Source organism: Canis lupus, chromosome 20 (genome assembly GCF_003254725.2).
Source record: "Canis lupus dingo isolate Sandy chromosome 20, ASM325472v2, whole genome shotgun sequence".
Taxonomy (NCBI): domain Eukaryota; kingdom Metazoa; phylum Chordata; class Mammalia; order Carnivora; family Canidae; genus Canis; species Canis lupus.
Genome location: NC_064262.1, coordinates 24,893,923 through 24,915,452, shown reverse-complemented (window position 1 = coordinate 24,915,452; position 21,530 = coordinate 24,893,923). Strand labels below are relative to the sequence as shown.

General features: G+C 40.7%; 1 long non-coding RNA gene across 2 annotated transcripts in view; it reads left to right on the top strand.

Annotated features, from left to right (window-relative positions):
• Positions 1-21,530, top strand: part of LOC112666037 (uncharacterized) — a 46,899-nt gene that overhangs the window by 8,635 nt on the left and 16,734 nt on the right. For both annotated transcript variants that reach the window (XR_003140680.3, XR_004807506.2), the window contains exon 2: positions 16,738-16,815. This is a non-coding gene — a long non-coding RNA (uncharacterized LOC112666037). The remainder of the gene's footprint in view (positions 1-16,737; positions 16,816-21,530) is intronic.

Below are 21,530 nucleotides of genomic sequence, written 5' to 3'. Positions count from 1 at the left end.
AAAGTGCCTTCTTTAGAATCTGAAAGGTTAAGCTCTGTCTTTATTAGCTCCACAACCTTGGAAGAGTCCTTCTTTTTCTTCATGCATCCCTCTTATCTGGTCAGTGTGAAGTTAGAGGTTGCATATACGTCTGAGGTATATAGCATTCTAATATTATTGATAAAGATTGTGAGAACATTCCATCGGTCATTTACACCTTAGTAACTTGATAGAGCTCGACCATTTTCCCTGTGACAGGAAGGTGGGAGCAGGGTATTGAGGGAAGAAAAGTTTTCGTGGGCAAGATAAAGGAGGAGCCCCACCTGGTAGAAGGCTGGTGGTGATAAGTTGCCCCTGTTGGGGGCCCTGGCATCCTAGAGGTGTCTGTGGGAGGACAGAAGCTCCTACAAGAGGAAAGAATACATAACAAGAAAGTCCACAAACACTTTATTGACTTCATCATTCTGCTTAGGGTGAACCTGGGATCCACATTGAGCTGTTGTGGGCCTGGGAGAAGCAGAAACACATGGGGAGTAAGTGGTGGATACAGCTACCATAGTTTCTGGTGCAAACCATCCTTGCCGAAAACATTTTGATCCTGGGGCCTTTGGGGAAAATTTTCAGGTACTTATTTCTGAGAAACAAGTCATCCTCAAACAGCAATGATTTATTTCTCCCAATGTGTGTGTGGGGGGGTGGCAGCCAATGTGGTTCTTTTGCTGGTCTTGCCTGAGGTTGCTCATGTAGCTGCAGTTATGTGACAGATTGGGGCTGAAAGTTCCAGAGAACTTCATTTAAATGGTGGGCGGTTGGTGCCAGCTGTTAATGGGCAGCGTGTCTCAGCTCTCCATTACATGCACCACCCGCCAGCCCATGCTCCAACAGGCTAGATGGGGCTTCTCCACAGCATGGAGGTCTCAGGATTCTAAGACAGTGGGAACTGAAGCCACGGTCTCCTATGGCCAGGGCTCAGAGCTCATACATCACTTCCACCACTTTTGATTGGTCAAAAGACGTCACCAGACTAGCACAGATTGTGGGGTGGTAGGAAGGAATGCAATATCCTATTGCAGAGATGCATGCATAGGGGCCATTATTGTATCAATCTATGACAGGGGGTATTCCTTCACACAGGCCCTATTTCCAGAAAGTTCTGTCCCCATCAGCCTAAGGGTTTTACCGTATTTGGCTTTTTGGAATCAACAGGATATTTAATGGCCTTTAGTCAATGTGGTTAGTTAATGACCAAACAAGGGGCAAAGCCAAAGCATAAATTTTGTACTAGAGTTTTCACGGTCTTTGGATTGACTTCTGTCACCTTCCCACTCTTTCGCCTCCTGAAAAGCATTTGGGCTGTATATGGTATATGTGTAGGATGTTGACCTAACGTCATCCAAATACATCCTATTTTTCAATTAGGAAAAAGCAAATTATTTTGACACTTTAATATTGGCTTTACCACCTTTAGGAAGAGGTTCTAATTCTAAAGATGTTCTATCATCATAATATAAGGCAGTGATCCATGGGCCCAGGCTTGGAGTAGCATCAAATTTAATGTGTAAGGCATTCTAATCTGAACTTGCATCTCTTGAGGGACATTGGAAAAGATTCGATTCCTAAGCCAAAGTACCATGTCCTCTCCGTTGCTAACTCTCTCATACCTTGAAGTTGCCCACATTCTTTCCCTGCTGCTCCATATTCTCTTCAGACTCTCTTCGATGTTCCCAAATGGTAGGCCCCACTCTTCTCTTCTTGCTCTTTCCTTTGCCACATGAGTTTTTCCCCCTCTAGAACTCTAGAAGTGGCTCTTAAGGCTTTCTGAAATAAATTCTTTTTCTGAGTCCTTCATCCCCCTGATTAGCTAATGTAACCAATGACATTTGGGTCCATAAATTTTTTTTGTTGTTGTAGGAGATGTCCTGTGTATTACAGGACATTTAGCAGCATTCTTGGTCTCCATCTACTAGATGCCAGTAACATTTCCCCCCAGGTGTGACAACCAAAAATGTCTTAGGACATTGCCAAATGTTCCCTGGGTGGCCAAACCAATCCCAGCTGAGAACCACTGGATTATCTCAATCTGTCTATTAAAGGCCCTAGGAGACTGAGGAGGAGAGATAAATGCTTTACCTGGGCAGTGGCCAATGCCAGTTTTCCATAGTGTGAAGGAAAGAGAAATAAACTGAAAATATATTTATTAGTTAATAATTTATATCTGTTATAGTACCATAATCCAGCAGTATGGTTAGGAAAGAAAAATGACTCAAATATGAGTTAAAGTATATGCCCTCAGCTCTAGCCTAAGATGAGCATGAGAAGCTAATGAAAAGTTACCAGCTGGTACCATGAAACAATCAGGGACCATTGGGTTCAGGTATGAGATCTGCCACTTGTCATGAAATTCCACAGATCTGGGCTGGACAATGACCTTGAGTATTTGGAAAGGCTCTTTAGGTGTTTCTGATGTGCCCTTCTGGTTAAGAACCTCATACTAAAGGCTCAATAAATGGAGGTGGCTATGATGGAGACCACATTAGTTAGAATGGAAGATGAGGGGCTTGAGATATCAGGTGGATCACTGTTTAGCTCTATGACCTTGACACTGGCATTTTGCCTTCTAGAACTCATTTTTCTTATTTTCCAAACAAGGGGTTTGGTCAAATCTGTGCCACTTGAAGTGTGGTTCAGGAGTACCTGGGATGTTGATCAAAATGCAGATATCTGGGCTCTGATTCACATTTAATAAGTTGGTATCTCTCAAAGTGGGAATCCAGAGATCTACATTTTAAAAACACATCCTAAATTTTTCCTACACAAAAGCAGTAACCATTTAAAGATTATTTCCAGGTATCAGATTCTATTCTATTCTAGCTTTTTTTGATATCATAATACCTACCCATGACATGAGTTTTGTTTTTATTGTACCCATTTTACAGATGAAGAAACTGAGGCTCACATCAAGTGACTTCCTCAAGGTCTCAGAGTAAATGTTGGGGACCAGTTTCCAATCCAAGTAGTGTGGCTGCAGAACCCCAACCTCTAACCCTTGTACACTCTGCCTCTCTTTTGAATACTGATCTTTGAGAGCCTCTGGACTTTTAACAATTACAAGGGCTCCTGACACCTTGCAAATTTTAAGTCTAATTAAAGTTCTTCAGAACAATTTGCCTCTGTTGTCAGCCATGATGGCTTCACGAAAGGACAGCTTTGGTGGGGGGGTGGGGAGAAGGGAGAAAGGAAGAGGAGAGGTCACTAAAATAAACATGAGAAGAACTTGGCTTCCCAACATGAGCAGTTTTTCTTATTAAGCACCTTTCTCCAGACCATCGTGTGGCTAATTCATTGCCATATTTCATTACAGAAACTAACTGAAAGATTCTAAATAAGTACTTTTCCGTCAGAGGTTGCAGTTAATTTCAACTTCAATACTTAGTGATGTTTCTGACTTCATGCTGATTGATGATGAAATGCCAAGGAGTCACATGGAGACGGCTTTTCCTCTCCATCCTCTCGTTTTCTTTCTCAGATAGACTGTGTAAAACAGCCTTGCTGGAGAGTCTGGGAGATGCATTTGTTTTGATTTTCTTCATTAATGTTTTATCCATTCAGGATAAATCACGGAGAACGCACACCAGGCTGGACATTTGCAAGCAGATTCTGCAAAATCAAGTCAAATTCAGGAATAATCTGGTTATACCAATTCATCATGTCTAGCATTACTGACCATATTCAGACAATGTAATTCCTATTACACCTGCTTTTAGAAAAAAAAAAATCTAGTCAGTAACCCTAAATTAAATTAACATTTTTAGTGTATATAATTTGTAGTTCGGAATGAGCTATAATTATCATTTAGGGAAAACCATATGGAAAGCATTACCAGCCTTCACTAAGTCTCGGGTTTTAACAGTGATCCATGACTCAAAATGCTTTATCCAAACAGGTTGTAAATTGTGAGACAAGCAAGATGCCTTTCAGTCATTTTTATATTAATTCCAAATGAAGAATTCATTGTCTTTTCAAATTATAATAAATTGGAGAGCAATTTCCCACTAAACAAATCAAGGAAATTGAAAAATTGCTTCTCTGGGAGCTGTTTTCTACGTACATTTTTAAAAAGCACTCTCTCTCTTTTTAAGACGTGCTTCTATTATTCTTGATGTGTATACTAATAGACATCTGCATTGCCAAAACAATTTTCTTCCTCTTCTTTAAAGTGGAAGGTGAACTCTGAAAAATGTTTAATGTTCAATGTAATTTCATTCTAGGGGGGATCTGGAGCCTGCAATGAGAGCTCACATTTAAGAACCTCAATGAATACTTAGATTAGCTTCCAAAGCTACCTCCCTTCTCTCTCAAAGATGCACTTCACTTCCTGGGGAATCACAGGACTGTTTGTATCATGGTGAGGCCACAGATTCACCAAAGTTGTGCTTTGTGGGCACTCAGGCATCCTCAAAATTCTTGAGATTGCTAAATTAAGCTGAGATTTTAAATGATATACATAATAATCCCATAAAATAGGGAGGAAATGGTAACAAACAAGGACAATATTGAAAACCAAAATGAAGAGAAACCCAAGCCAAGAAACAGTGTTATTGCATAGAAGATAACTAAAAGCAAACAAAACAAGTTTTAAAAATAATATTTACTTTGCCTTTTGAAAAAATCTGACCTCCTTGCCACCTCCTCATGTAGAAATATGGGAAGATTCTTTGAAGAAGAGAAGAGGGGCCTATTTGTGTATTGATATTTCATAACCAATTCAGCTAAATATTTTGATTTACTTCTGCAACTGACTTGATCTCTGGGTAAGGTTATCTGGACCCAAGACTCTCCTGTGCCAAGCCTATTTTTATGGTTATTGACACTATGGAAATTTCTGACTTCAATGTGCATGTTTTAGAAAATGAGTCAGGAGCTTTCCATACTACATGCAGCTTTTCTGAAGAGACTGGGTGGCAACCTCTAGAACAAAACATCTTTGGTTGGAAGAGGAGTTTGTCCAGTGAGCCATATGTGGTCAGAGGAGTTACTGAATTTTGAGGGTCTTTTCTGAAGGTGCCATGAAGGGTTTCTCTGAAGGGTGACCTGTTGGCAGGACTTGTTCTTGGGTTGGTCTTTGGATGTGGGGATATTTTAACCTGATGGTTAAAAATCAAGTGACAAATCAAGTGACAGACATGACATCAAACTGTCAGTTGAATGCCTGTTGTCTCCCATGAAATTGTCCTGTTTTTGTGGCATGAAGACAGTCTTATGGAGAAGGGTAATTTTTGTATGGAAAATAAGTAACTGTCACCATGTGATAGATATTCCTTATGGCTTCATCATTCCAACAAATCCTCCCAATTTGTGTCAATACAAATACAAACACAAACACAGACTTTTAGAATTAATAATGAGAGTTACCAATATACCAATGCCAACTAAGTCCAAAGCCAAGATACAGACTATCTTGGAGATCAGTTGTAGGACAACGCTGGTTCCAAAGCTCCATTCCAGATGGGAACCAAAGAGGGTTGGCTTTAGCCAAGCACTGATATGGCATGATGTTAGCAGACTCTTGCCAGCAGGATTCCATATAATTTGGACAAAGAACATGAGAAAGTTCATTATAGATCTTTACCAAGGATAGGGAAGAGGACATCCTGTTATTTGTCTCTGTTTCTTCTTTACTCCTTCCCTCCCATGCTTCTTTTCTTTTTCCTCTTTTATAGATTAAGCATGGTTTTGACATAGTAAAAGTTTAGAAGCACTGAAAAAATGTTTAATATTTTCCCCTTGATGATTCTCAGAGTAGTAATCCACAGAATTGTGAACGAAGTCCAAAGATTTCATTGCATTTCTTTTATGTCTCTATATAAAGTGCCTGTCACAGCAAGTATTAGAAATATGTTTGCCATTATTATAACAATTACTGTGAGGAATAAGTGAGATAATGCATATAAATCCTTCAGCAGAATGGCTGCCACATAATATGTGCTCAATAAATGGTATAGGCTGGAGATATACATTCTTATAAATCACATAATAAAAGATATAAATTTACTTTTATTATATTATTGTCTTTGCTTCTCAAACTTCTGTTTGACCTCTAAAACCCCAGCTTGAGTTTAGCCTTCTGTATCACCCTCAAACAGAACTAATTATTCTTTCTTCTTCTTCTTCTTCTTCTTCTTCTTCTTCTTCTTCTTCTTCTTCTTCTTCTTCTTCTTTCTTAGAGAAAGAAAGAGAGCACAGAAGAGCAGGGGTGCAGGTGGTGAGAGGCAGAGGAAGAAGGGGAGAGAATCCTCTCTTGAGGGGCTCTATCTCACGACCCTGAGATCATGACCTGAACCGTAAAAAAGAGTCAGATGCTTAACCAACTCAGCCACTGAAGCAAACTAATTATTCTATCTTCTACGGCACATGGGTACTTATATAAGCACTTATTATATTGTATTATAATGAGCTCTTCACTGGTGTCCACTCTGATAGGTCCTGAGATCCTGGAAGCAAGGATTCTGCTGTATTCAGCATCGGACTTCCTACAGCACAGGGTAGAGTCTGGCCATGTGTAAGTTGCTCTAGAGACTTCTGTTAAATTGAACAAAACCACTAGGCTAGAGACAAAGGGAATGCTCCCATCTTTGTGCCCAAATGAAGATGGGAATGTGAAGAATGTTTTTCTTTGAAAAAAGGGAATCTCAGGGGCTTATTTGAAAACAGGCTGAATGCTTAGAGAAATGAGTGCCAAAAGCAACGTATAAGCAGCTCAGGCCTGGTGCAGCCCCAGTGCTAGAGAGTATCCCAATCTCCGTCTTTGAGCAGCTGCAAAACAGATGGGAATGAGTGTGGCTCAGTCACGCTGCCACTGGATTGGGGAAAAAAGGGCCAGGCTCAAAAGGAAAAGAATGTTCTCTCCCACGTGTTCGTTTGAAAATAAAATTTTCTTTCAAGATCACCGCCACCATACCAACATAACTTGATGTGAGTTTTGGTGCTTCAAGCAGGCAAGAAAGAGTCTAAAAAGCACTGAAAACGATCTTACATGCCCCTCATGGCAGTTGTGAGGCTGACATGTGAGCCATCTTGCCTAAAGATGTCCTTTCATCTTCCCCAAGGCCTTGCATTTCTTCAGCCCACAGAGTGACGTGATTTGGACAAACGTAGTCAGAGTGGCGGGAAGGATCCGAGCAGAGAGCTTTGGTCCAGAAAATGTCCATTTATGGGGCTGAGTCTGCAAAAAAGTGCAATAGTTTGGCCCTGAACCAATGCCACACAAGCAAAATTCTGAGCAGCTGTGTGTGAGTGTCCCCCCCACCTCCAATGCCCCCTAGGCTGAGAGATTGGCCTTCATCTCTACTGCCTGACTACAGGAGAATTCGCCAAGTTAGCTGGCTCTTCTTAACCACATCATCATAAGCCCTATCCCCAGTCCACGAAACAAAGTCTAGCTTTTCTCCTCTGGTTAATGAACTGAGTGTCGCATCCATTCAACATCAACTGGGCTGTGAACCAGAATGGTGCGAGGTGAAATGACACACAAAGTTGAAGAAGCAGTTGTCTTGAAGGAACTCCCAATCTTGTTGGTGACAAGGATTGTAAACATGTGGTTAGAACACCATTTAATAGAAGTCTCCACAGAAAAATATGTTCAAATAATTATCAACAGTGACACAAGAAGAGTAATTCTATTAAACTCCCTCGGTGGATTGGTAAGATGAGAATCTTTGGTTTCCTGGGGGGCACTGGTGGAGGTTCGTACCAAGTATGGATTCTAGAAGAGGAATCGGATGTAAGAGTAGAGGCCATTGTGCTATAAACTGTTTAAACAGCGATCAATTACACGATAGGTCTTAGGGAAGTAGCTTGTTTGCATTGAACTTTTCCTCATGAAACTGGGTGGGTGGTTTGTAGGATTTTAATGGCATTTGTCTAGCACTACCATAGTCTTAATTTATTCCAGGTATTAGGCTTTTGCACACATGGTTCCAATCCAGAAATTTCTTTCTGTATGATAACCATGTGCCTGAAGTTCCTATTCCTTGTGTAGTTCAGCAGAAAGTACATTTAAGCTCGGCATTCCATTTCCACACATTCTGGATAGCCGTTTATTTGTTCCAACCCCTTGAAGGTGCTCCAGGCTCTGTAAAGGATCTATATTCATTAAGGAGCTGGTGGTCAGGGCAGAGGAAACTCAAGACAGTTGAGAGGAAGAATGTATTGTCTTAACCTCCAAACATGAACTCACAAGGGGAGAGGATAGAAAGGAGGATAGAAAATGATCCATAGGCAGAAGAGTTCAGGAGCCTTGTCTAACCTCTGGAGTGGTCTCCAAGTTTGTAAGATTGTAGATTCATGTGGGCCCCAAGAGGTTCTGATTTGTGTCCTTCAGAGTCTTTACACTGAAGCATCTTTCAGGACAACTCTATCGATGAGCAATAAGGATCATCTCTTACAGAAATATATCGATATATTATGAGGGTCCCATGTCTTTGTTTTGTTTCTCCATCTTACCAAAAATTCTGTCTCCTTACCAGGGCCATAGATAGGTGGGTAGGAGAAAGTGGGACAGCTGGAAAGAAAAAGAAAGGCAAGACGAGGAGAGAGGCAGAGGAAATAAGAGCAGGTGAATGGGTGAGGATGAGATTGGAAGTGGTGAGAAAGGAGAAACAATCCAAAATTGCCACAAATGTATTCCAGGGGAAACTTCTAGGTAGATAGACTTTGGGGCAGGGTGGGGAGGGGAGAGGAGGCTGTTACTCTTTAAGAATAAAACTAAAAATGAAGACAGGATGGCTCAGCAGTTGAGCATCTGCCTTCGGCTCAGGTTGTGATCCCGGAGTCCCGGGATCAAGTCCCACATCGGTCTCCCCACAGGGAGCCTGCTTCTCCCTCTGCCTATGTCTCTGCCTCTCTCTGTGTGTCTCTCATGAATAAATAAAATCTTTTAAAAAATAAAAAATAAAAATGAAAACAATAATTATTCTGACAATTAAAAATTACTGCAATTCATAGATAAAACGAGACTTTCTATTCATAGCAGAGTGGCAAATTTCTTCTGCAAAGGGTAGGTAGCAAATATTCATGGCTTGGTGGTCCTGTGGTCTCTGTCACGGCTACTCAACTCTGAGGTCACATCTCAAAAGCAGCCACAAATGATGCATAAATGAATGAGTATGGTCGGATTTGGGCCTCCAATAGTAATAACTGCTTTCAATACATCTTTTGAAGATTTTATTTACTTATTTTAGAGAAAGAGAGAGACTGGAAAGAGTACACAAGTTGGGGGACGGGCAGAGGGAGAGGGATAGTCATCTCAAGTGACTCCTCCAGACTTGGAGCTCATGACCTGAGCTGAAATCAAGAGTTGGACGCTGGGCAGCCCAGGGGGCTCAGCGGTTTAGTGCCGCCTTCAGCCCAGGGTGTGATCCTGGAGTCCCAGGATCGAGTCCCACATCCGGCTCCCTGCATGGAGCCTGCTTCTCCCTCTGCCTGTGTCTCTGCCTCTCTCTCTCTCTCTCTCTGTGTCTCTCATGGATAAATAAAATTTTTAAAAATCTTAAAAAAAAAAAAGAGTTGGATGCTTAACCGACTGGGCCACCCAGGTGCCCCTCAATATATCTTTGATTCAAATCAGAAATGTGGGGCACCTTCATGGCTCAGTGGTTGAGCATCTGCCTTTGGCTCAGGGCGTGATCCTGGGTCCTGAGATCAAGTCCCACATCGGGCTCCTGGTGAGGAGCCTGCTTCTCCCTCTGCCTGTGTCTCTGCCTCTCTCTCTGTGTCTCTCATGAATAAATAAATAAAATCTTTAAAAAAAAAAAAAAAAAAGAGAAGAAGAAATGTGTCCTGGGACCCATTTCATCATTTTCCCAAGGTTGATAGGCCATAGTTATGTGGTAAGTCAGGAAACTTCATGTTTTGTGTTTGAGATGATTTGGGCATGATTTGGGGCATGATTTGGGGCATGATTTGGGGCATGATTCTTTCTCCCAACTTCTCACTCGTTACATTAATTTGGATCTTGTATATTTTTAAAGAAGGGAGGTAGCTTTGTGCCACAAGAGAATAAGAGATCGATAGATTTTTGGTGCCATCTTTTTGGAGGCTCAAAGTAAAGATACTGTGAGCACATGGATGGTCTTTTTCCAGAAACACAGCTAAGAACTTGACAGAAATTATATATAATTTTCCCAGAAGTTGTATGATCTAATTTCCATCCTTACAAGAATAGCTCATACTATAGCTTTTCATGATCTCCCTTAGAAATCCTAACCTTCAAAGAACACTTGTTTTGTACTTCTGTCCTTGTGTATGTCCTTGAGCTCTGTGAAATTGTGGGTCAGGCACCGAGTTACAGAACCTACTTTGCCAAAGGATAAAATAAAGAGTGAGAAAGTTGAGACAATTTCCCCTTAGAGAGTTCCAGAAAAATAGGGTCCTGAGCATATTCCAAGCCATCCAGGCACCAACTCCCCAGTCTTTACTTTTCCCTTAGCGCCAAGGTTGAAATAGAATGACTTGGATGTCAGATAGGTTACATTAAAATCACCATGTTGCAAAGAAAATCCCTAAAGGGTAAGAATATTTCCAAGCTCTAGCCAATGGTCTATTGATTTAAAACAGTAATAGATAAAGCAAAATTCCTGCACAAGAAAAGGATCTGACAAGGCCCTTGGAGGTCATTTCAATAGGATTTCTGGGCCCTGGCAAGTGTAAAGGTTCCCAGCGTATCAACAGAGACATTTCAAAGAAGGATTTTATTTTAGTTACAGCAATGACTCACTGTGAGAACAAGGACAATAGCAGCCCAAGAACCTGACAGTTATCAGAGCAAGGAAGGGACATTTGACAAACGGAACCCTTTCTTGATAATCTCAACAATGTAATCTGCCAATGTGTGTGCAACTCCACCTCAGAGGCTGTGGGCCAAGTGTAGGGGCTGCCCAGAGGACGTGCTGGCCTCAGAATATCTGGAGGTCATACACTTTTTTTTTTCTTTCCCACCAGCTTTCTGCCTCTAAAGATGAGCTGGGAAATTGCTTTCTTTCCAAATTACATTTTGAAAACCTTACTTAATCTTCAGCAATAGTAACAAATGTTGAGAAATCAACCTGTATTGTTGGAAAATGTTGAAATTTGTTCAGATTCTCCCACAAGCCCTTTGCCTTATCAGCTGTTGAAAATTTTTCTTTTCTTCCAGCCTTGTTCATGTTTTTCCAAGCAGAGTTTATATGAATGGAAGTGCACAAAGCCTAAGAGTTCGGCTAGATGAATTTTTAATAAAGCTGAACACAAAATTAGCCAGGATCAAGATAAAAAAAATATTACTAGCATCCTTGAAAACACCTATTGGACACCCCCCCCCCCACACACACACACACCTGTACCAACCAGTCTTCTAAGCAGAGATTGCTTTGTAGCAGAGGCTCAGTTGAGGGTGATCCTTGTCTGCCAGGGCATTTGCCAATGCCTGGAGACATTGCTGGCTGTCACAGAAGGGGAGTCGGTACCGCTGGCATCTAGGGAGCCCACGGATGCTGCTAAACACCAGACAACGCACAGCCCCTGATCACAGAGGGTTAAGTGGTCCCAAATCTCACTAATGCCAAGGCTGAGAAAGCCTCCTTCACAAAGAGCACCAGTCAGGATGTTTTCCTTTGGGTCTGGCTTCTCTCATGCATTGTGATTTCTGTGAAGTTCATCCCCATTGTTTCATGTATGGAAACTGTACTCATTCTCACTGCTGCGAGCATTCCTTTACTTGATTTTTAGAAAGTTTTTCTTCTCTTTTCAGATTTTAACTCGAAGATGTTTTTCAAAATATACAGGTCTTTTTCAAAATTTCAAATCTTGATTCTATGACTTGTGCTTTAGACACCTTAAAAATTGCATTGCTGGTTTATTGTGACAAAAATTACTATATTACTCACTTGTGTGTTTGGACGCATATCTGGTTTGTTTGTTCTTTTGCCTCTTCGTTCATTCAGGTAACCAATAAGTAGCCATTTCCTGCCAAGCTCTTGCAGGTGCTGGAGGATGTAGAGATAAATAAGGAACTTACTTTCTGGCACTTTTCTTGGGTACCAACAAAAGCACACTCAACTGTTAGGGTCGGGGGTGAAAGTGATGTCACACTTGGGAGTGAGACTGGGTTGGGTACAGTAAATATGCAAAAAGGATGCCACCATTTTACCTTCTCACTTATTGTCTGGGTTTGCTTTTATACTTTTATACTGCTTCCTCCAACATCTTTTCATCATGATCTTACAAACAACCTGAAAACTCCTGAAAAGCCAGCACTTTGGGAATATGTGCTTAGGGGGAAGCAACTGCTTCCAACAATTTATCTTCTACCCACTGCCATCTACTTCAGAGTTCCTACAATGGATGTTACCTAATTGGCAAGGTAATACATTCATTTGGGACCTCAGTCACTAAAAGCTAGAGAGGATTCCAAGTTAACCTATTTCCATGTAAATTTTATACCAGTTCCTAAAGCAAGTTGCAATGCAGTGATGTCCTAGACCAGGGTTTTTCAATCTTAGTATTATTGACATTTTGGGCCATTAAATCCTCTGTTGTGGGGTACTGTTATATGCACTGTTGGATGTTTTGCAACATCCCTGACCTCTACTCTCTAGATGTCAAAAATACCACCCTTGCTCTCCATTGGTGGCAACCATAATTGTCTCCACACATTGCCTCATGTCCCCAGGATGGGTGGGGCAAAATCATCCCCACGGTGAGAACTACTGTCCTAATGTACAAGATGCATTTCTTTACCAAGCAAAAATTTCCAGTGCTTTATTATTAAACAGCCCAGCTTAATAAAATTATTGAGATTTGAATGCAGGCAGAGGGGTTATCTTGGATATTCATTTTGTTTAAGAAAGTAGATTTAGGAACTGTAATAAACATAGCAACCAATGAAATGATCATTTGGAGATCAGACTCAAAACAGCTATGGCCCGCTTCCACGGTTCTGTTTTCCTACGTAGAGCTTTGGAATGTTTAAAGGTCAGCTTTGGAAGATAAACCTTTCAGTTCATAGCCTCTGTTTTGGCTTGGACCTAGGTTTAGTCTGGGATGTCTGCGACGCTGAGATCTGAGGACATTTCCTTTTGCTTAACTTTTTGGTAGACAGTGTTTCTATTCTGCTTCAATGTTCCATCCCAGGATCATGGTTTTCAACACTGAGGTTCCTGAACATCCTAACATTGGAGGAAAATCAGCCTTTGGTAGATAGGGAAGGAAAGAGCTAAAATTCGTTCAACACTTACTCTCTTCCTGACACTGTGCTAATCATCCTATACACTTTTTTCTTGAATCCTCATAGCAATCTTAGGGGTAAATATTATGATGCACATTATTCCTAATGAGGGAATTGAGGTCAAACAATTTGTTTAAGGCAAAATAGCTGACTTGTGGTCGAGCTGGGGTTTGAACCCAAAGGTGATGGATTCGAGAAAGCTGCAGATTCTTTGTCACACTGCTCCTCAGTTCATTTCCTCTGACCTTGAACCTTGGCTGGCTCTGTGACTGGTTTTGATCAACAAGAAAGAAGCAGTTCTTTTTTTAAAATATATTTTATTTAAATTCAATTTGCCAACATATAGTATAACACTCAGTGCTCATCCCATCAAGTGCCCTCCTCTGTGCCTGTCACCCAGTTACCCCATCCCCCCACCCACCTCCCCTTCTGCAACCCTTTGTTTGTTTCCCAGAGTTAGGAGTCTCTCATGATTTGTTCCTTTCTCTAATTCCCCCCCCCCTCAGTTTCCCTCCTTTCCCTTATAGTACCTTTCACCATTTCTTTCTTTCTTTTTTTTTTTTTTTTTGGTACCTTTCACCATTTCTTATATTCCACATATGAGCGAAACCATATGATAATTGTCTTTCTCTGATTGACTTATTTCACTCAGCATGGTACTAGAATGAGGCAGTTCTTTTTTTTTTAATTTATTTTTTATTGGTGTTCAATTTACTTCATCTTTCTTTTTTTTTTTTAATTTATTTTTTATTGGGAGTGAGGCAGTTCTTAAGAGATCTGTGGTCTCCACTTTTCTTTCTCTTGGACTATTCCCTTACACTTATGCAGCAAGATGCCATGTAAGTGGTTTGATTATCCTAAGGCTTCCTTACTCTGAAGAAGCCCAAGTTAACTGATGTGGAGAGAAAGCTAACCATGAGGAGAAGCAGAAGGTACCAGAAATGTGAATGAAGCCTTCTCAGACCTTCCAGCCTGATGCAGTTTAGAGCTCAATGAATGACCTCACCTGATGCCATGCAGGGCAATAGCTTCATCCTTTAGCTTCATCCTGCCAAGCACTGCTCACATTCCTCACACACAAAATTGCGAGGAAATAAATTGGTTGCTGTTTTAAGCCACTAAGTTCTGGGGTTGTTGGTTATACAACAATGGATAAGTAAAACACTAGGTTTGCTGACCTGCAACCCCAGGTAGTTTATAGGAAGGCTAGAGGATAGAGGTCAGGGGAACTAAACAGCGGTTTCTCCAGGCCCTTGGGTTTCATGGGTGAGAGTGGATGAAGCTCTGCTCCCAGTTCACAAACTCTGGGATTCCAAATGTTCAAGAAGCCTTGCAAAGCCTGTATTTTTGACAAGTTTTCTTTAAGGCTTTTCTTATAGATCTCTCCAGAATCCCTAGATTGCATTAATAATCTAATACAGTGGATTCTCTAGCTGGACAGTTAAAGCAATATTTCCCAAACTAAGGAAAAGATGTTTTATGAATATAGTTAAACAACTAAGAGTTATGTAATTATTTTATGGTTACCTTCCACTTATAGCAAGTGATGTTGCCTTCCATATGCCAATGATAGAAGTGTTAAGACAACTTTAAGTTTAAAAAAGTGAATTAATTAAAAAAAAAAACCCATGGAGTAAGTAATAGTACCATTAGTATGGAAACAAGGCTACAATATAGTGAAGGTGGTGGATCAATAATTCAAGCTTGGGGAATATCCAACAACACAAAGAAAGAAAAATGCCATTGTAACAGTCATCTTTCTCATTCTTTCTTTTTGACCTGGTTATTCACTCCTGGGGCTGGCATATCTCACAAGGGGACTACTCTTGGTATATGAATCATTACTCATCATGGGCAGCAATACTGACACTATTGAATTTGACTCAAGACAAATTCCAGAGGGAGAAGTAGCATACAAGGACAAAGGGGTGGGGGTGGGGGGGTGGGGGGAGACAGAGTGTGGAATATTTGAAGTTGGGAAGTGATGTATTTAGATAGGAGTATTATGTTTCATTTGGAAAGCCTGAACAATAATTAACGTGACAGGTTTTGGCTACAAGGGTAGTAGGGGAAAACATGGAAAAGCACTGAGCCAGAAGTCAACTAGCAGGCTCTAGACATGTGGGCATGGCCAATGCTTCTGACTAGGTCTGGTTTGTAGACACCACTGCGAAACCTGGCTTTTGCCACCACTCTTGGGCAATCTTACCCTGGATACTACAATTGCTAACCTGCAATTGGATGGTGATTCATGCTCTTTGCATTTACAGTAACACAAGCATAGAAATAAATCTGCACATATATGCAGATTCACAAGAGTGACTCTTATGGGTAGGAATTAGTGAGACTTTCAATTCTTAATGTTTGCATTTTTACAATAACATGTATTACATGTCTAAACAAAAAATTTTTTAAGTTGAATAATAAAGAAAAATTAGAGTATGTGTATAAATATATATATACACACACACATCTTATAGCTTCCATTTCTCCATAGAACCGTGACTAACACAACAATTAATATATGTAAAAAACAAACAAACAAATGCTAAATTCCTTACTGCATTTGCCCCCACAACAAGACTCCAAGTTATGCAGGATAAGCAATATTCTTTTTCCTGAGTGAGGAAGCTGAGACATACAAAAGCTAACTGCCCCCTCCCCTGACAAAGAGGTTATTCATAATGCAGTGGGGCAAGTATCCTCCTGCCACCATTTCTTGTTCCTGCAGAGCTTGTAACATAGCATCACAGGCACCTCACCATTTTGCTCGTTAATATCTAACTGCAGATATCTCTGGGATCACTGGATGTATTATGAAATGGACTTGACATAGAAGACTCCTGCGCAAGCTACTGAGGTCTTTTTACCTCGGATATACAAGTGTGCCATGCCACCCCCACCCCCATCTCTTCTCTTGCATAGAACCTGACTCCTGGTGGTTCTTCACACAATATCTACACATTATACTGAACTCTCCAACATGCTGCTAACTGGTTATGCTCTAAGACCTCTAGAAAAGCTGACAGCTTAAGAGAAAGAATGAGAACACAGACAAATTTTGTGTTTTATACATGTACACACACACACACATACATATATAATTTTCAATTGATTTGCTTGCATAATAGGGGTAATGGGGAAATCATAGTCTTTCAGTGTAAAGGCTTCTATTTCTAACTGCTACTGAACCTTTTGTCTTAGGAACGTACTGTTCTCCTTTGGTATTTGGGTTGGTGTAGAACAATTTATGTTGTGCAAAGAAATCATAAGTAGGCACTATCCTATTCCTCAGCCTGACACATGCCTCTGGTTTTCTGGAACATTCAATCCAGTTCTGTTTCCTTCCTCTGTCCTTACCCCTCACTTCAAGGCCAAACAGAGCCTGGGTTAAGGCTTTTGGTGATCGGATAAGGAAAGACCATTATTTTAGATTGATATGGGTTTTACTTGAGTTCGCATCTACTTTAAGACATTTGTCCTCCTTTATCTTTCAGATCTAAAGGTCATTTCACAGGTTGCAAACATCATTGCACAATGACTCTATTTGAAATTCAGAAGATAGTGGAGTCAAGGTAAAGACTATTTCCTGCAATACATATTATGCCTATAAGATTGAAAGAGATAGAGTGATCTAGGTAAATGGCATAGCTAGAGAGTGGCAGATTGATGTTGGATATTCTATATCCAAGGCTTTCCCTTTAGTACCAATCATGTCTTTCATCTAATCAAGCACATTTTTTTTTTTATAGAACACCTTTTATGTGCATAACACAGTAATGAAAAAACCACACACAGTTCCTGCTCTTATAGAGCTTATATTCTACTGTGGTATCTTTCTTTCTTTTAAGGATTGTAATTGTTTATTTGAAGAGAAAGCATGAGAGAGGGACGCACAAGCAGAAGGGAGGGGTAGAGGGAGAAGCAGACTCCCTGCAGGGAGCCGCTGTGCAACTCCATCCCAGCACCCTGAGCCGAAGGCAGATGCAGAATCCAGTGAGCCAATCAGGTGTCCTCTTTTTTTTAATTAAAGATTTTATTTATTTGAGAGACAGAGAGCACAAGCAGGTAGGGGAGAGCCAGAGGAAGAAGCAAACTCCTCACTGAATAGGGACCCCCTAGGACCCTGGGATCACAACCAGAGCTGAAGGCAGATGCTTAACTGACCCAGGCACCTGCCTGGGGTTATCTTTCTGAAGCAAGTTGTCTAAGTGGTTCCCAACCAGGGTTAATTGTGGCCCCTCAGAGGATATTTGGAATGTGTGGAGATACTTTTATTGTCCTAACCAAAAAGGGGAAATGCTACTGTCATCCAGTAGGTAGAAGCCAGGGAGGGATGTTGCTAAATCTCCTACAATCCACTGGACAGCCCTGTCAACAAAGAATTACCAATCCCAAATGTCAATAGTGCTAGTATTGAGAAACCTTGGCTTGGATCAACTATTTTCTTCAATATAGATATAAAGAATAGAATTTAAAATTTATCTTAAATAAGGAGCCCCAGATACTCATGATGGAGGTCCTATCATGCAGAAACTTTTTTGGTGAATTGGAGCAGGAACATGAAGGGATTTTTCCAAAAGATAAATATCAAAAATATGAATTCAGTAAAAGTGAGGGAGGACTCATTCAGGTACACACAATATTGTGTTGCTAATAGCGACATGCTACATGTGCACCTCTGAATTTCCCAATAATCCAATCACAAGGAAAATGAGAACCACACATTCAAATAACTAACGGTCCACTCTTGCCATGAAATTGGAACACTGCCATCTCATAGTCTGTGAACTATTTAATTTAAAAGTCTAATTTCTACAGAAGCAAGGAATCATTGTAGATAAAAATGACGTCTTAGTAAGATGGTGGGATGGCTGAGTCTACAGTTTTCTCTTCCTAGGGAAGAGAGAAAGGTGGAAATGAAGTTACTGTCCTGAGCCTTGCAACCGTCACCCCACCACCCCAAGCTATCTAGTTACACAAGGGTGGCATAGATTGCGAAGGCTTAGTGCAATAGTTTTCTCAGGCCAGGACAGATACACGGATGGTTCAACTACCTTTGCCCTCTTTTTGACTGTAACATGTCCAGCTTTTTCTTAAACACAAGTTTTGGGATGCTAATAGCTCCTATAGAAGGAATGAGCAGGAAGTTAAGTAACATTAAGCGAATCAGTAGCTGGGAATAGACATTAACATTATGCTTACATTCATAAACATATATGACCTTGGACAAGCTATTTTCTCTCTTTGATCTTTAATCTCCTTGTATGTAAAATAAGAAGGATGGATTAGATGATTTATGAAATCCTATGACTCACATATTGACAGAATAAATTATGCTTATTGTGAGTAAGAGGTGTTCAGGATGATCCCTTCTCTTCATTCTCTTGCTCTTTCTCTGTCTCTTCTGCTTAGTTTTAAAGACAAAGTGTTTAATAAAATGAACAGGATGTTACTTGTCTCTGTAAAAAGCAGACTGACACTAGGCTACATGAGCTCTTAACTTTAGGTCAAGTACTAAATTTCAAACCAATAAAAATATGTCAAGACAAAAGCTGAGAGTTAATACAAGGCCAGAGGTCATACTCCTACCTTATTTGCTCTGCTCATGGTCAAGTTTGCTCTAAATGAGAACTTTTAAAATTGCATTAAGAGTGCCATGCAACCCCCTTATTATAACTGGAAAGTCATCTGAAGCCCCTCTAAGTGGAACCTTCTTCTTCCTAACAGGGGTAGAGTTGTAGTTAAGTATGGAGGTACACTCAGGTTCTATCTAGAGTCTTTATTTTCAGTTGGGTGTTTGTATTGTGCACTTTTGGCTGGGTTGATCCCATTGGTTTGTGAGGGTGTGTGTGCTGGGCATAAGCCTCAAATCAAAACCAGCAACTTCCGTTCATAGACTTTTTCAATCTGCATGGTTTTTCTGAAAATATTCAGTTCTCCAACTCAACTCAAGTGATCAAGAGATTCCAAAAAATGACACCAAATCCAAGAAGAGTGGTACCATCACTATTTCTCTGCTGAAGATGACTGCAGGGCTCTTCTTTGGCATTGAGCAATGTTTTTGTCAGGACTGACTTCCCTTGGCCCTGACAGTCTCCCACCAACTTTAGTGAAGGAGGTAACCTGTAGGAGATGCTGGATATTCAGGGCATATTAGCTGATTTTCAGAGCCCTTTTTCTCACATCCACACTCTGGTCTGGGGAGTTCCCTAAAAAAGTCCTGACAGCAGAACAAAGCATATTGTCTGTCTAGATAGTGCTTCTAGCAGTCTCTAGACTAAATCACGAAGGAGTCAATTCTCATTGCAGGAATTCACAAGGAAAACAGACCTTCCCTTACCCAGGGCAGGAACAAAATAGGCAATTTATCACCCAGCAATAAGCCCCAGGTTAGTAAATTCCAGTTCTTATTTTATGGCCCTCAAAGAACCAGGTCAAGCAAACTCTATGCCCCCAAGTAACCCTGAAACCAGGTGGTTCCAGCTCTTTAGGCTCCTTTCCCAAAAATCTGTACAGCAGCTTCCTGGAGCTGGCTGGAAGGAGTTGATACTATTGGAATTTGGCCTGGGTTTGTAAATCTTTAGCTAATAGGGGCCTAATGCAATGCTCCTTTTAAAAATTGGAAAGATAATGAATGTTACTTCAAATTACCCTGGGGCTTTGCAACCTTTGTGATTTCCTGCTCTCCCCATGGAAGACATTCTTTTTTCTCACCATCTGCGGCACCTCTGTAGGTGAGCTGTACAATGTGCCATGCCTTAAAAAAAAATGTCTTATTGTTTGAGTCTCTCATAGTTGTCTTTCAACATGCTGATTTTCTCTGGCTACACTTTTGGAAACTGGCAGCCTTAGGGAGGATTTTGTGACCAGTATTATGATTTTGCTGTGAGCTTGCCCATCCTCTTCTGATTCCGGTAGAGTCAGTCCTGTTGGGTCTTGATGCTTATTCTCTTTTCTGTTTACTCCACAGGGGATTTCATCACTGTGCCTCAGGAAATGGACTGCATACAATTTTCTGTATATATGATAGGACTCAGTCTCAAAGTATATTCCAAGTATTGGGCAATCTCTCTTCAGCCTCCTTCCAAATGGTACTTCCATGCCATTTTTTTTTTTTTTTACCTGCTTTCAATGGCAGGTTTTGCCTCACTTGCATATCAAAGAAGCTGATGTTGGATTTTTTTTTTTTTTTTTTTTTTTAAAGCTCTAGATTGAGGATGATGTAGTTTGAGGGCTGGAAAGTGACTTTCTGGGGAGGCTTCTTTCTTTCTTCAGGACCTCCTTTGGTTTGGTTCCATCATTTAGAATCTGGAGTTGTGTCTAGTTGGAGAAGGATCCACTGTAATTTAATGACTAGACTTATTACAGATTTGGTAGAGTGAGTATCCCAGGATGGCTCTTGGATCATACCCATCTAACTCAGGTATTCACAAGAGCTGGTCTCTTTTTCCACTCAAGCTTTTCTAGTGTGATTAAGGACAGTTCTAACTGTAGATCAGAGCACCTAGAGATGGCAGTTTTCCTATTACTCAAAGGAACAGAACAGAGAGGTCTTTTCATCATTAATCAACATCAAATGTTGGGAAGTCCCAATTAGTATTTCTGGGCCCAGTGAAACTAAGTCTGGGCTAATTTCAAACCCCAAGGGATCTTGCAGCAAGGCTGCTCGGCCATCTGAAATCCTTTCTGGGAGCACAAAGAAAGCTCTCAGATGAGTCCAGTCTCTATTTCTGGAGCATCTGTGGTCGTTAGGATTGATTGTGTAGACATGGCTCACAGTCCCAACTTTCTTTTCTTTTCTTTTCTTTTCTTTTCTTTTCTTTTCTTTTCTTTTCTTTTCTTATTATTCTTTTAGGAGAGACTTAAGTCTTCTTATCTGGTTTTGGAAACAGTGATGAGACCAGGTGACCTCTGCATTTTAATTCCAAAATGCAATATGTGAAAGTGAATTCACAGGATAAAAATTCCCAAAACATGTCAGCAATTTTATGCACTGTTACTTTTCTGCTCTAAATTCTGTAATGGTTCCTTATTTCACTCAGGGTAAAAGCACAGCTCTTACAGGGGCTTCAAGGTTCAAAGCTTCTGGCCCCATTGTGCCTTCTGGCCTCATCTCATATGACTGGGCTTCCTGCTAACTCCTTTCTGTTTCCCAAGCATGCAGGCATATGCTTGCTATAGAGCCTATGTTTTAGATGCTCCTTCTATCCCCAGATATCCATCCACATGATTCACTCCTTATCTTCTCCGAGGGTCTGCTAGGATTTCACTTTCTCAAGGAGGCCCT